The sequence below is a fragment of the Phalaenopsis equestris genome, unplaced genomic scaffold (assembly GCF_001263595.1).
Source record: "Phalaenopsis equestris unplaced genomic scaffold, ASM126359v1 Scaffold000036, whole genome shotgun sequence".
Classification (NCBI taxonomy): Eukaryota; Viridiplantae; Streptophyta; class Magnoliopsida; order Asparagales; family Orchidaceae; genus Phalaenopsis; species Phalaenopsis equestris.
In genome coordinates, this window is record NW_018164478.1 from 5,292,759 (window position 1) to 5,307,160 (window position 14,402).

Below are 14,402 nucleotides of genomic sequence, written 5' to 3' on the forward strand. Positions count from 1 at the left end.
TGAGGTTGTATGCATGCTTGCACAAATAATTGTGACTCGAGCACTAAACACTATTGTTTATCTAACTAATCATTTTCAATCAATACATTTGAAGGAAAGCTTACCTAAAGAAACCTAGAGTAACAAAGAGGTAAAACTATCTCACTAGAAGATATTTGGGTGTTCTGAATGTGTAGATGTTGATGCAGGGTCTAGGAGTAAGCTTAACTCGAAATCTATCAAGTGCACCTTCATTGGGTATAGCTCAGATGAGTTTGGCTACAAATTTTGGGACTATCAAACTTAGAAATTTGTCAAGAGCGGGGATGTCACTTTCAATTAAATAGAAATATATAAAGAGAAGAGCAAAATACAGGATTTTCTATCAGTTACTTCTAAAAATTCCAAGTATGTTGAGATAGAAGATATTGGTGATCAAGAGGAAAAATAAAGAAGTGTTCAACCAGATGGAGCACATGAAGTTCCTCAATCACCTACTACTAAAGTCAGGAGGTCCAGCAGAGTAATATGACCGATGCACAGGTATTCTTTTCATTACACTATTTGTTGTTAATTGATAGTAGTGAACAAATATGCTTTGAGGAAGCCACTCAAGTTGAAGATTCAAGGGAGTGGACTTTGCCATGGATGATGAGATGCAATCTTCATAGTCAAATTAAATTTGGGTGGTATTACCATATGAGAAAAGAGCACTACATAATAAATGGGTCTATAGACTGAAAGATGAGTCAAATTGTTGCACATGCTACAAGGCAATATTTGTGAAGGGGTTTCAACAGAAGAAATGAGTGAATTGCACAGAGATTTTTGAAAGATGAGTCAAATTGTTGCACATGCTACAAGGAAATATTTGTGAAGGGGTTTCAACAGAAGAAATGAGTGAATTGCACAGAGATTTTTTTGTCTGATGCTGAAGATGACAACCATCAGAGTTATGCAAAGTTTGGTAGCTAAGGAATATCTACATCTGGTGCAAATGGATATACAAATAGATTTCTTACATGGAGATCTGGAAGAGCAATTGTACATTGTGCAATTGTAGGGTTACAAGATTCGAGGGAAAGCAAATTTGATCTACAGGTTGAAGAAGAACCTTTATGGCTTGAAGCAAGTCCCGAGATAGTGGTACAAAGGTTTGACGGGTTCATGTCAGATAGTGGATACATGAAGTGTCAAGCAGACTACTATTGCTTCATCAAACACTTTGATATTATTATATTTTGCTCTTTTGGTATGTGAATATCATGATGTTTACAGAGTTAGATATGGATAACATCGGGGACTTAAAGAAGCAATTATCATGTGAGTTTGAGATGAAGGATATAGATCCAACTAAGAAGATCCTTGGTATTAGAATCAATAAGAACAAGAGTGCAGTATACTGAAGTTGTCTCAAACATACTATGTTGAGAAGATCCTACATAGGTTCAACATGAATGAGGTAAAGCCAGTTTGCATCCTCTTAAGTAGTCACTTCAATTTATCTAAGGAGCTATCCCTTAAGTCTGAAGCAGAGCAATCACATGTGGGGAGAACTCCTTATGCTTAGCAGTTGGGAGTCTGATGTATCTTATGATTTGTATGAGACTAGATATTGCATGTACATTGGGAGTGGTCAGCATGCACATGAGCAATCCAAATAGGCATAATCGGGAGGCGATGAAGTTGATTCTCAGGTATTTGAGAGGAACAATTAACAAATCATTTTGTTTTGCAAGTGTAGAGATCAGTTTATAGTTATTTGTAGATTCAAATATGACAGGAGATTTGGATGTTAGAAGAAATATAACATGATATATCCTTATTTTGGAAACACAACGGTGAGTTGAGTTTTCAGGCTGTAAAGGATTATTGCACTTTCAACTGTTGAGACCAAATGCATTATTATCATTAAGACTAACAATGAGAAGATTTGACTACATGGATTTATGGCAGAATTGGGCAAGGATCAAAGGATTGGAAAGCTTCATAGTAATAAGATGAGTGCAATTCATTTTGCTAAGAATGTCGTTTTCCATATTAGTACAAAGCACATTAACATGATGTATCACTTTATACACTCTCTCCTAAACGATGGGCAGTTGTTCTTAGAGAAAATACACATAGCTCAGAATCATGTAGATATGTTGATGAAGGAGATAACTATCGAGAAACTTGAGCTATGCTTTGATTTAGTTTTAGGAAGGTTAAGACCGAGAGTGAGCTGCACTATGGTACATAACTATAAAGATGGTATAAATGAAGGTATAGATCTGAAGGATAGGTGTTGGGTACTTTTTGTCTTCAAGTGGAAGATTGTTAAGTGTGGAGTCTGATTGGAAGCAGTCAGTCAAAGCAGGGGGCGCCCAAGTTCGAGGGCAGAGAGGCACCCCCATGCCATGTGTGGCGCCCCCGTGCTTACTTTCTGAGTAAGCGGCTGATACACATAAAATATATAGTATTTATGTACACACTTTTATACCTATTTTTGAGGATATTTCGCTTTAATAGAAGGAATTTGTGTGTTTTTCTTTCATGTACAGTCAAATGGATGAAAAACGGTGAAAAGAGTGAAAAAATGATCAAATTTGGAGCAAATGAAGAAGACGTGCAAATGAACTGTTGCGTCTAAGCAACCAAGACCAGCGCTTAAGTGTCAGGAAAATAGAAAAGACCGCACCTGAGTGCCACATTTCTCACGCCTACGCACCAGAGATAGTTATTTGAAAATTCAATGAATTTGGATGAATTTCTTAAGGGGTGTTTAAAGTAACTCTTGGTGAAAATGTGGTTTATGGTTAATGGGCACGAAAATACAATCAAATGACTATTGAAAGGAGGCAACTCTTGGAAGATTCATTAAATGTAGACACATTTTTGAAGAGACATCAAAGCACCTTTGGAAAATTATAAAAGAAGACTTGGATTGAATGATCAAGGAGACTCAATTAGCCGTTGTTACCCCCTCTCTTTGAGACTTCTTTCTACCACTCTCATCATAAATTAATTAGGATACTTTAAGAGAGAAGAAAGGAAGGAGTTGTAGTGTGTTAATAGAGAGTATTGTAAGAGAAAAGAAGAGAAGAGACTCAAAAAAATTTCAAGAGTTTGGTGGAGAGGAATTTGAGATAAGTTTTTATCTTTGTGACTATATTTGGTTTTAATTTAGACTTCTTATGTGTTTACATGATTTCTACTTTTAAACTTAAGTGTTGTGTTTTCTCCATGAATTTTGAGTAATTTTCTTTATCTTTTTTCTTAAAATGATAATTGATTAAGTGTTGGATGGAAGTTATGTGAAGTGTTGGTTTTTAATGCCAGAATAAGTTGTGATAATTTTAATCCTTGTACTTCATTTACTTCTTGATTTGACCAATTAAGATGTTAATATTTGTTGTAAGAACATGTAAGATCTGAGATGGTATTGTCTTAGTCAACTAATGGTAAGAATCACATGAGATTATATGGATGAGAATGTAATTCATATGGTTGAGTCAAATAAATAGGGAAATAAACTTTAAAGAGTGAAGAGTTAGAGGGCTTTAGAGTGACAGGATAAAGACCCTAATTCGATTTATTGTTTTAGGCCTTGATACGAGATGTTAGCCCACAAGTGGAGGGAAAAAAGGGAACTCTAGAGTGAGAGCAAATATCTTCCATACATACCCGGTCTTCAGGACTATTCAAATTATAAATTAGCCAATGCTCTTTATAGCATTTCTAGTAAGGGTAAAAAATAATATTGTTCATATTTGACACAACACAATTTGAATTCTTCCACAACAGGTACTTGTTACTGATTCATGATAAGAAAAAAAAAATATTTTAGAAAGATATTTTCATATCAAGTGCTTTTCTTTTACATAAATTCAAGTTATCTTTATTAGTTGTTTACTTTATTTTTAATTATCAAAAATACCAAAAAGAATCGAAAATTCATTCATATTATAGCATCTATAGTTTGAGTAAGAATATTTTTCAAAGTAGAATTTGTTCTCTAATTTCTTCTTAAAAATTTGTAGTTCTCCCTGTGGATTCGATATTCGGGATTTAATCAAAAAATCCTATATTACTTGATAATGATACGTATACTTGTGTAATGTCTCAATCTTTAAATATAATAGTTGCACTCTTATTTGTTTCGAAGTTAAGCTTTTGACACCGTTATAAAGTAAAAAATATAAGTAAAAAAAAATTAAGAATATAACCACACATATTTCATAGTTCTGTCAGACACCCACACGCCATTTTTTCGAGGTGCCCTCACACCCTTGTCTAAATGAACCAACACTCAAAAGTGGCACAAACGTGCAAAGTGCGGTTATCTCTATAGTTCAAATTCAAATTCAATGATTCGGAGCAACGACGTCTCTAATGCACACAATGAACTCTCAAAGGGGTTTTATACATGAACGATGAAATTTGAGAGGTGGATTTCAAAGAGTGCAATTTCTCTTGTGAGATCAAGAGAGAATTTTGAGTGAAATTCTGTAAATTTCTGCAATTGTTGAGAAAAATCTGGGTGTTGTAATTTGTATAATTTTCTTCCATTCATAATGAAATTTCTTGGTGGTATGATTCCATGATGTTTTTTCGTTCTTAAATTTTTCCACGTAAATCTTTGTGCTTTTTCTAAGATTGTTTTTGTTTTGCTTCTATTTGAAATTTTAATCCGAATTTCTTGAATTGTTGTGATTCTATTGTGAGATTTAATTTCTAATTCATTGAAACCCGCGAATTTCTTGAATTGTTGTGATTCTATTGTGAGATATAATTTAATTTCTAATTCATTGAAACCCAATCAAATATTACATCCCAAGAATAGATATAAGGGTCCGTTTGGGGCAGCTTATTTGGTACGGTGACATTTTGAAAATGCACTTGGCCTGTTTGGGTAAATTGTGTTTTGTCATTTTATGCGTTTTGAAAACGCTGAAAGCCGCGTTCATCTAGATAGGTGCGGTGACAGCTTTCTGCCAACAGTCTAACTTTTCCAAAATAATAAAAATTTGTAATAGCTACTACACCCAGCTTATCATCAGATTATTCAATAAGTTGCAGCTGCCCCAAACAGTAATCTATAATTCTTTATATTTACTTATATAATACTCTAATTTCTAAACCATATAAAAATGTCACAAACACATTTATCATGCATAAATTTTTATAGAATTCAGCCACCAAGACATTATAAAACTAAACACACAAATTTTAAAGAGTAAACATACAAATAGATAACTTAGTAAATATGAATGTAAAAGTGTCCTCCAAAATCAAAAAAAAAATATGGGCAGCAATTGCGCTGTAATAAAAAAGAAGCTACTCACAAGCAGCGGCAGCAATAATGTAATTAACAGTTCGGAAGAATTGAAATGTCACTCAAGTTCACGATTATGGACCAATAACGTGTAATTTTTTCAACCATAACACCAAAAGCTTAATACAGAAATATCATCAAAAGCAAAATGTGATAATAGAACAAACAAAGACAATTTACTGTTAATAAAAAAAAAACTGATTTCTGACTCATTATTCTTTTCCAAAATCATCAACATTTTAACCAAAAAAAATAGAAAGCAGACTACACATACAAAGGATGACGACGTTCCTTGTAATTCAGTTCATGAGGGTCGTGTTGGACCTTCCCACCAAGAAAATCTTCATTCGCCTTAGCTAGAGCGCCCAAATCCGATATATATTTGACACAAATTTGCCGTCAACGAATCCTGGGTTCCCCAGCTGCACCACCTCAAATCCACCAAATCCAAGAAGAAAACAATTAATCCCATCCAATCATTGCCAAAGATTTAAACGGCATAACAATAGAAAATATATATTAAAAAAATAAATATAAAAATCTATCTCATATATTATATATTAAAAAGGCTGATGTAAGCTCCACTACAAAAGGAGACGTGGATAGGAAGAGACCCTTTAGTACAAGAGATAATCAATAACACTTATTTTTTTTCAAAGAAAAAAACAATTGAGTGGGAGAATAAATGTTTGGGCTAGATGCAATTATTTAAAAAAGACAGTTGTAAAGTTAATGCAGAAGAAATCATTGTCCAAAAAATTGTGATGGTTATTACAGTAAGACCGCAAAAGCCACCACACTTAGTCAAGCCAGGTTACAAAATGTAACTTCTCATCTTAGCTTTTTGAAAAAAAACAAATAACACGTAGTTTTATCAAACGCCACAATGTACAATGTGGCACTGTGGTGCCGCCACAATGTACAATGTGGCACCGTGGCCCAAAAGCACCAAGAACCAGTATAAATTATTAATTAACATATACTCTATTCATTAATGTAACAAATATGAAGCGCACAACATCCATCTTATGCAGTTAAAATTGCAATTACCTAAAAATATATCCAGCACAACATAATACAACGTTTACAAAATCGAAATTACAACTAAACCGCCTACTTGCCAAAATAAATAATCTAAAAAAACCACAACAAAGTCCCACTATTACACGAAGCCTTCATCTCAAAAGCTTCTAGTTCTATTATTCATAAACAAAGCCTACTCAGCCAAACTAAACATCTAAACCTGATATTTAACATTGAACTGTTTTTTCTTAGATTTAAACAACCTAACAATTCTTCAATAGCGCCCTTAATCCTCAACAGCTTCTCCGACACAACCTGTCTGAAGGCAGAAGGTAGAATATCTCCGACACAACCTGTCTGAAGGCAGAAGGTAGAAACTTAGATTTAAACAACCTAACAATATGATAGCACATGTATACAATAAAAAGTGGTTTATGGAGAATTAAATTATAAGGATAATGTTTTATGTAGTAAGAAACTCTGAATCTCCATTTCATCCATTCATCTTCACAAGTATAGAGAGAGAGAAAGAGTATGTGTTGCAAAAAAAAATAGTGTTTATCATGATTGATTGTGACACTGAGTGCACAATTCATGCAGGTGCTGTAGTTTATGATGTCAAGTTTCTTTTCTTTAAATAAAGTATTAAAAATGAAGAGACATGTCCGAAAAATAAAGCTTCTTCTTATTTTGAAGCTTAATTGAGTTTAAATAATTTCTTTACTATTTTAAAGGTCCATTTGGGACTGCTTTCCAACCACTTTACTTTTTAGAATCCCACCATAGTTCTGTTTGAAAAATTTTTTTCTTGTTGTTTCCTAAAGTTTCTTTGATAGAAAGTTATTTTTTTCAACTTGACCTATTAAAGTGTGGTAGCTGTCAAAAGTTGTGGTTTAACATTTTGAAACTAAAATAAATTTGTAATAATTACCGCAACTTTTTGAAAAATTGTTTATTCTATAACAGCTTCACAACTATTTCTTCAAACAACTACAGCTGCCCCAACAGACCCAAAGTCAGAGACTGACTTTCTCAAATACATAACTTTTTCTATTCTAATCCCCTTAAATTTTAGACCAATATATTTCAATCATAAGAAAAAAGTTTTAAAACTTTTTTCAAATTGAAACACTTTCACTTCATAGATTATAAAATAAATTGAAAAGAAAATAATTTCAAATAATGTTTCTCACCGAAAATAAGTTTCTTATAAAAAATTTAGAAAGTGATAATATTTTGATTTTTTTTCAATCATGCATTTTGGTAGTAATAAATTTCTTATTAAAAATTGAAAACACTTTCACTCTATTTGCTCATTTGAATACAAAATATTACATTAGAAAATTTTGGTAGTAATAAATATTTACAAATAGAGTTCTCCTATGGTTTTTAAGTTGTTTTTTAAAAGAAGACCAAATCGGAGGTGTAACTAGTTGAACCATGAACCAGCCCTCAAGTCGATTCGGTCGAAGTCCAAAATTGCTTTCACATAGCACTAACTTGAAACGACAATTTAACCAATGAAACAGCATGATTTTTATAGTCCGTAAAATTGATCAATTTTTTAGCTTTTTGAAGACCCAGTCTAATTTTTGTTCTAAATATATTATTGTTTGCTCGCTAATGTTCTTTGTTTTATTCAAATTGATACATGCAGGATTTTAATTATGGTGGATATATTATAATTTCTTATTGACTTGACACCATGTCAATTTTTAGTAGATTTGTTTTTCGTTTTCTAACCATTTTATTAATGTATTGCGAACGAGTTCTGTATTTTCTTATTTGTACCTAAAAAAAGTGTAATCTTAAGCTCTCTTGCATTATTTACATAGTTTCTATTATTTTAGAAGCATTAGGAAACACTCAAGCATCAATTCGATATCAGAGTTTATTGTTACGACATCATGTCAAATAAATTTAGAATATATATTTTTGGGTAAAATGTCAATAAAAAATACTGAATGATATACTTCAAACAAAATTGGCTAGTCGAGCTAGGTTATGACTATAGCCAAAAGAAAGAAATAGATAATCATCATAAGGTTCAAATAGACAATCCTACATTCGATGGAAAGTAAAATATTCGCGAATTTTTTAATGGATTAAAAATTTAGAAGATTCTATATGACATTATTATTTATTTGATTAAAAATCAACTTACTAAAACAAAAATAGAAAAACATGTCCAACTATTTTAGAGAAATATTTCAAGTAAAACAAAATCAACATAAGCTTGTCATAAAACATAAGCTTCTAAAATAATATCCATCATTGATGAATAACAGGATGAACTTCATAATTAATTTTAATTTCAATGTTATAGAGGAAAAGATTCTAGCATGTCAAAACATTAAAGTTTACTCATGTTGGAACTACATATGATTCACCTTCTCACTATTTTGTCAACACTAATTTAGTAAGGTAAGGATCATAGGTGAAATTTTATGAAAAACCGGAGCTATAATACCAAAATCACCATCTGAGATTATATCTAGATCTTTGAATATTGAAGCTATTCATCATAAAAGTGTTCTTTTAGGATATTATCACACATATGATTCATGTCCTAAAGAAAAATCAATACTTCCTTCTCAAAGGTTACCACATACATACCGATGTTAGAATTTTGCAAAGATGAATTTGACATTATTGAAAATATTGCAATAACGAATATTCATTTGAGGACATGGTAAATGTAGAATACGACTTGCAGTTACAATCTGAAACCATGTGGTGTGGTTGAGTTTGAATCTACACCTACATAGAACATATACATGAACCTATGGTCCTAAGCTTATACATGCACCAGGGTCAGAATTGAAGATTGAGAGTAGAGTTGAGTTTAAGATTATAATTGAATATAAGTTTCTAATAAAAATTATAATCATCTGAATATAAACAAAATCAATCTTGTCACCAACAATTAATGGACAAAGTGAGCATCTAAAAATATATTTTTTATGCATTATTTGTGATATTATTTCTGCGAAGAATGATCAAATCAATATTGCCTTTGTTTTGTTCTTGGTTTATTGATTTGAATTTCAAGAAAGGAACATTATAGATGGTTAATTTACATCAATAATTAGGTAATTTTTAAAACATAAATGCCTTCAAGAAAATATAAAATTTAAGACTAAACCAATTTGGTTAATTCTAAGAAGTATAATTAATTAAAACTTATATTTAAACCATTTTAAGTACTTCAAAAGAGTTTGTTCCATATAAGCATATCATTAATTTCTTGAACAAATAATTTCTATAAACTGAATAAGTCATTTGCAGTATCTCTTAAGATACATATTAACCTCTTAGCAATTTCATTACTTATTTCATATGAATAGTGATGAAATTTGAGAAGAACTTACGGAGTATTTTGATTGGGACACTTTAGGAAACTCTTGATTAGCTTATTCCTTTCCTATTCTATGTTATTTTATTTTTATTTCAGAATTATTTTGTTTCCTAATTTAGGTTAGCTATATTTGGTAAGTTTGTAACTTAGAAGAGATGGTTTCCCTATATATATATATCCTATATGTGAATAATACAATCACGAGAGAATTAAATCAGTTCTTTACGTGGCATCAAAGTATAGAAAACAAACTCCAGCTTCCCCTACCGTTGGAAATCTCTACCGCCAAAAATCCTCTTCGGCCTTCCTCTACAATTCCTCCGCTCCCTGTAGCCAGTACTTCACATGCTCTACCTTCCTCTCCCAACAGCAACAACTAGAACTCCAGCCCTTCTCTGCAGGCAATCCTTCTTTGCAACAATCGGAATTCTTCCCCACAGGCAATTTTTCTATAATATTTCCTACAAGCATTGAATTTTCTCTCTAGTGCAAATCCTAAATTTGTTGCAGGCACTCCTTCACCAATTTTTTCCCTACTCGTCCCACCGAAATCTCCTTGCTGCAAGCCCTCATCTGCCCTTTCCTGTAGCTGTTATCTCTTATTGCGGGCCTTCCATGTTCTCCTTTATTGTCGGAACCCTCCCTGCACCTGGAATCCTCCAGCTACATGCCCTCCTCTGAAGCCCCTTTCCTCTTCCTGGCACAAAAAAACTCCCTGCAAGATCTCCTACGTTCAATTTATGTTTCTGAAACACTTCCCTACAACTGCACCCAGCTACAGGCTTCCCAGAACTGTCCCTGCTACAGGCTAAAGGCTATCCCAGAGCAGGCTATTCCCTGCAAGCTTTTCCCGGCAGGCGTTAATTCCCAAGGGTTCCCTGGTGTTTCTCCCTGCGACTTCCAGACGCTGTTGCCTTCCAAACCCGGGTGGTATTTTCAAACAGTGAGATGCACTGTCATTCAAACAGTGAGTCATAATAATAAAAAAATTTATTAAAATTTTGAAACAGAGTATCAAAATTGATAAAAAAAAGAAAAAAAAATTATTAAAATTACAATTAAAATTATGATAATATTAATTTTAAACTCGAGACGGCGTATGTCATGAGATGCAATATCATTCAAAAATACCACCGAACCCCGATCACTATCAATAGTGGGGTTTGGCGGACTATCCGCTCACCGGAAGAAAACACACCTCTGTGACGCTCAGTGGGCAACTGTAGAACCGTCTCCCATGAATGTGCATCCGACGTGACATCAGTAAGGTAGTCTGTAATCCACAGTGACAGAACATATGTCGGGAATCACATGTGCATATCACCAAAAAAAGGATATCTAGTAGGTCCTCATAAATCGATGCACCGAAAAAAAGAGAAGATCTAAGTTGCCACATGTAACATTAACTAACAGTGACCAACAAGCCATCCAGAAAAACCCAAAAGGTCAGAAGTCTCATCATGGATCTCACAAGTCCACAAAAAAAAAAAAACAACAAACAAATAAAACCCAAATGGAAAAGAGATGATAACAAACAATTGAAAAATACAAAATCATAAAATTCTATAATACAAGTGACATTAAACAATCATAGAGTTTAAAAAATAAACAAGAGACGTCTGGTCAACATCGGACAATTTCGTCCATTATCCGCTCTCTAAATGCAGTCATTCTGTAGCACCTTCGCCATCTTGGGTGTATTCTTCTTGAGATTCCGCTTCAATTTGTAGTATTTACTGTCTTATATGAAATTCAAATGCTTTTGACATAACCTGCATGTGATCGTCATCAGTTAAGGTGAAGTCCACATCCGACCTAGAATAATGTCGTCGAATGTAGTTGTGGATCGTCATCGTGGCCACCACAATCTGCACTTGTTTTTTAAATGGATAAGTTGGCATATCACGTAGTATGACCTATTTTGTTTTCACACCCCAAAAGTTCTTTCAATTACGCCGCATAATGAGAAATGTATTTTGTTAAACATTTTCTTGTTACCGCGGGCAACACCACTGGATCTTTCGAAATTAGAAATGTGGTACTTCGTATTTGGATATGGCTTCAGATACCCCCTCTATAAAAGATATCCAACATCGACAAAATAGTATTTGTCTGTTGAAATATCGCAATTAGTAACAAACTTAAAAAAACAATCGTGGTCAATATATTTACAAACCTGAGGGTGCAAGAAGCTGTGTCGTCAGTCTAGTGTCGCAAAAGAAAAAATATGACTGTCATGTGCGTTGTCTTCCCAACCAGCAATCACAAAAGTGAAGCACATGTTGAAATCACAGATGACCATCGTATTTTATGTTGACGTTCCACCACGTCCAATGTATACAACATTCTCAGTTTCAGATACTCGTGCATCTATGTGAGTTCCGTCAATTGCTCCAATACAGTACTGTTAGATTTATTAAAACTGTGAATGTCAGTAACTCATTTTGACGTTCGAATGTCATGTGATATAAGAAATTACCTTAAAGAATGACATGTATCGTGGGTTATTTATAATATTTGTCGGAGTCTTCTTGAATGTTGGATCTTCTGGCTTAATTATCTTTGCCGCTAAGCCAACAAGAGCTTTCAAACCCACCAAGAAATATTTGTTGATTGTCTCTGATGAATGTTGAAATTGCCTCATCGCTCATCGAATTGATTCATTATGTAACAAAATGTAAAGAGTTATTGCTAATAACTCTCCTGTTGTCGTTCTTGAGTCATGCAGTCCATGATGTCTTTGTAGTTCATCGAGCAGATCGATAAATATGACTTTTATTATACGGAACATGTTACTTAACCGTGTGGGGTGTCTTTGTAGTAGCTCGTCGATCCATTTATCACCAATATAACTCGAAGTAATGAAGGAAGTCTGATCGATGTAAGAGTTATAGTATTTGTACAACAGAATCATAACCGTTGCAACTTTTCTTCTAAAGCTCAGTTTTCGTAGATCCATCATGATCAAGTATTCTATTAAGGCATTAAGTGGGAATCAAACAACGTAAAAAAAAAGATATATAAAAACTGAAAATGAGTTATATTGACCAGAAAGCAAGTAAACATCCACGAAACAAATGTGAAATGAAAAATCAATGCAAACAAACAGTCATTAAAGAAATATGAAAAAAAAAGCTAAACCAAATACACAATATCTCTACAACATCATTTGCCCATAAAAAAAAGTAAATAATCGACTTGCAGTTCGGGGTCTAGCTGTATGAACATCTCTTTGCGTGTTGGGGTCTTCTAACAACTTCAAAAAGTTCAGATATAATAGCCAATCCGACTTAACTTCAGGTTAAGTATCAAGAAATCGAACAAAGTTGCGTATGGAGGTGTCCCATGAAGTCCTGGCCTGATTTTTACATGATTCTAACAGTTCTTTTATTGAGTTTCTTACTAAAGTAGCTCCTTTTTTTCTTTACTCAACCCGAGTCCGCTTTGATAGGAAAGTGGACTCCAGCTCCATCTGGTTTAGGTTGCGGGTTTCACCTGAATCACCCAACTTCTCAGCCTCCAAGCCATTTAGTATGCCTGTAAAACCATGCTCAATTGGCGCAAACACTTGAGTTCTCACTGCAACAACCTCACTGAACATACCATCCAACTTCTCCTCTAGAACCGGATCAATGTCACTAAATTTGAATTTTCTAGCAGTTGGAAAAGCCTGCAATATATGACAACTTTATTACTTAAAGCAACTTAGTAGTATAAAAAATGAAATAAGAAGTATTCATTAGATAGGTTATTATCTCTAATTTCTCACCAACCAAGCCTCTGAAGCATCTATGGTCCCCTTCACCGGATTCCAATCCAATCCTGTGGATCCCCTTTTTAGTTTCTTTCATAATTTACAATCCTTATTTAGTTGATCCCATTTGTTCTTAAATTTCAGCATATCACAATCTCTTCCCGTCATTTTCTTGAACTTTTTGGATCCCCTTTTTAGTTTCTTTCATAATTTACAATTCTTATTTAGTTGATCCCACTTGTTCTTAAATTTCAGCATATCGCAATCTCTTCCCGTCATTTTCTTGAACTTTTTCATAAGATTTTGCCACCTTTTTTTTGTTAAAATTAGGTGATGAGTCTGTTTCTCAACTCGATTTCCCTTACACAGAGGTCGCAAAATATAATAGTGACCTCATTATCTCACATGGTCGATGATCCAGCCTCTTTGGTCTTACTCATAGCGTTGCTAACAAATAAATCAAATAAACTTTACTTCTTTACATTTATACCACCCAAATATTTCATTCAGATCACATAAAAATGGTATGAATAACTTCATGAATAGATAAGGTGGCATTCATGTCAAAATAGAAAGCATAGGTGTTAGATATGTAAATACATAAGATTTTATGTAAATACATAAGATTTGAGAAATACATAAGATTTGAGTGGCATGTATGTTAGATAAGTGGAACAAGATAAATTATACCAAGGGAGATAAAATTGTGCTACCCCAGATTTTCAGCTTGAATCCAGATTTTTGGATTTTTGGATTTTTGGATTGAATCCACTTCATTTGCTCTATTATTCCTACTAAGCTTCTATGCTAGGAAGTCTTAAAACAAGAATTCAAGACTGCTTTCATGGTTATAAGTGAATGAGAATGGTCATTCAGCTCCTAAGAGAAAAGTAGCATAAGAAGTTGCTTTTAACATGTTCAGAAGCAATAACCCCAAGCCACAGCCACCACTAACCCCAAGCCACTGCCAC

At 33.5% G+C, this 14,402-nt stretch overlaps 1 pseudogene; it reads right to left on the minus strand.

Moving 5' to 3' along the window:
* Positions 1–5,414: 5,414 nt before the first annotated feature.
* The window catches only part of LOC110018843, a 32,273-nt pseudogene continuing 23,285 nt past the window's right edge, over positions 5,415–14,402 (minus strand).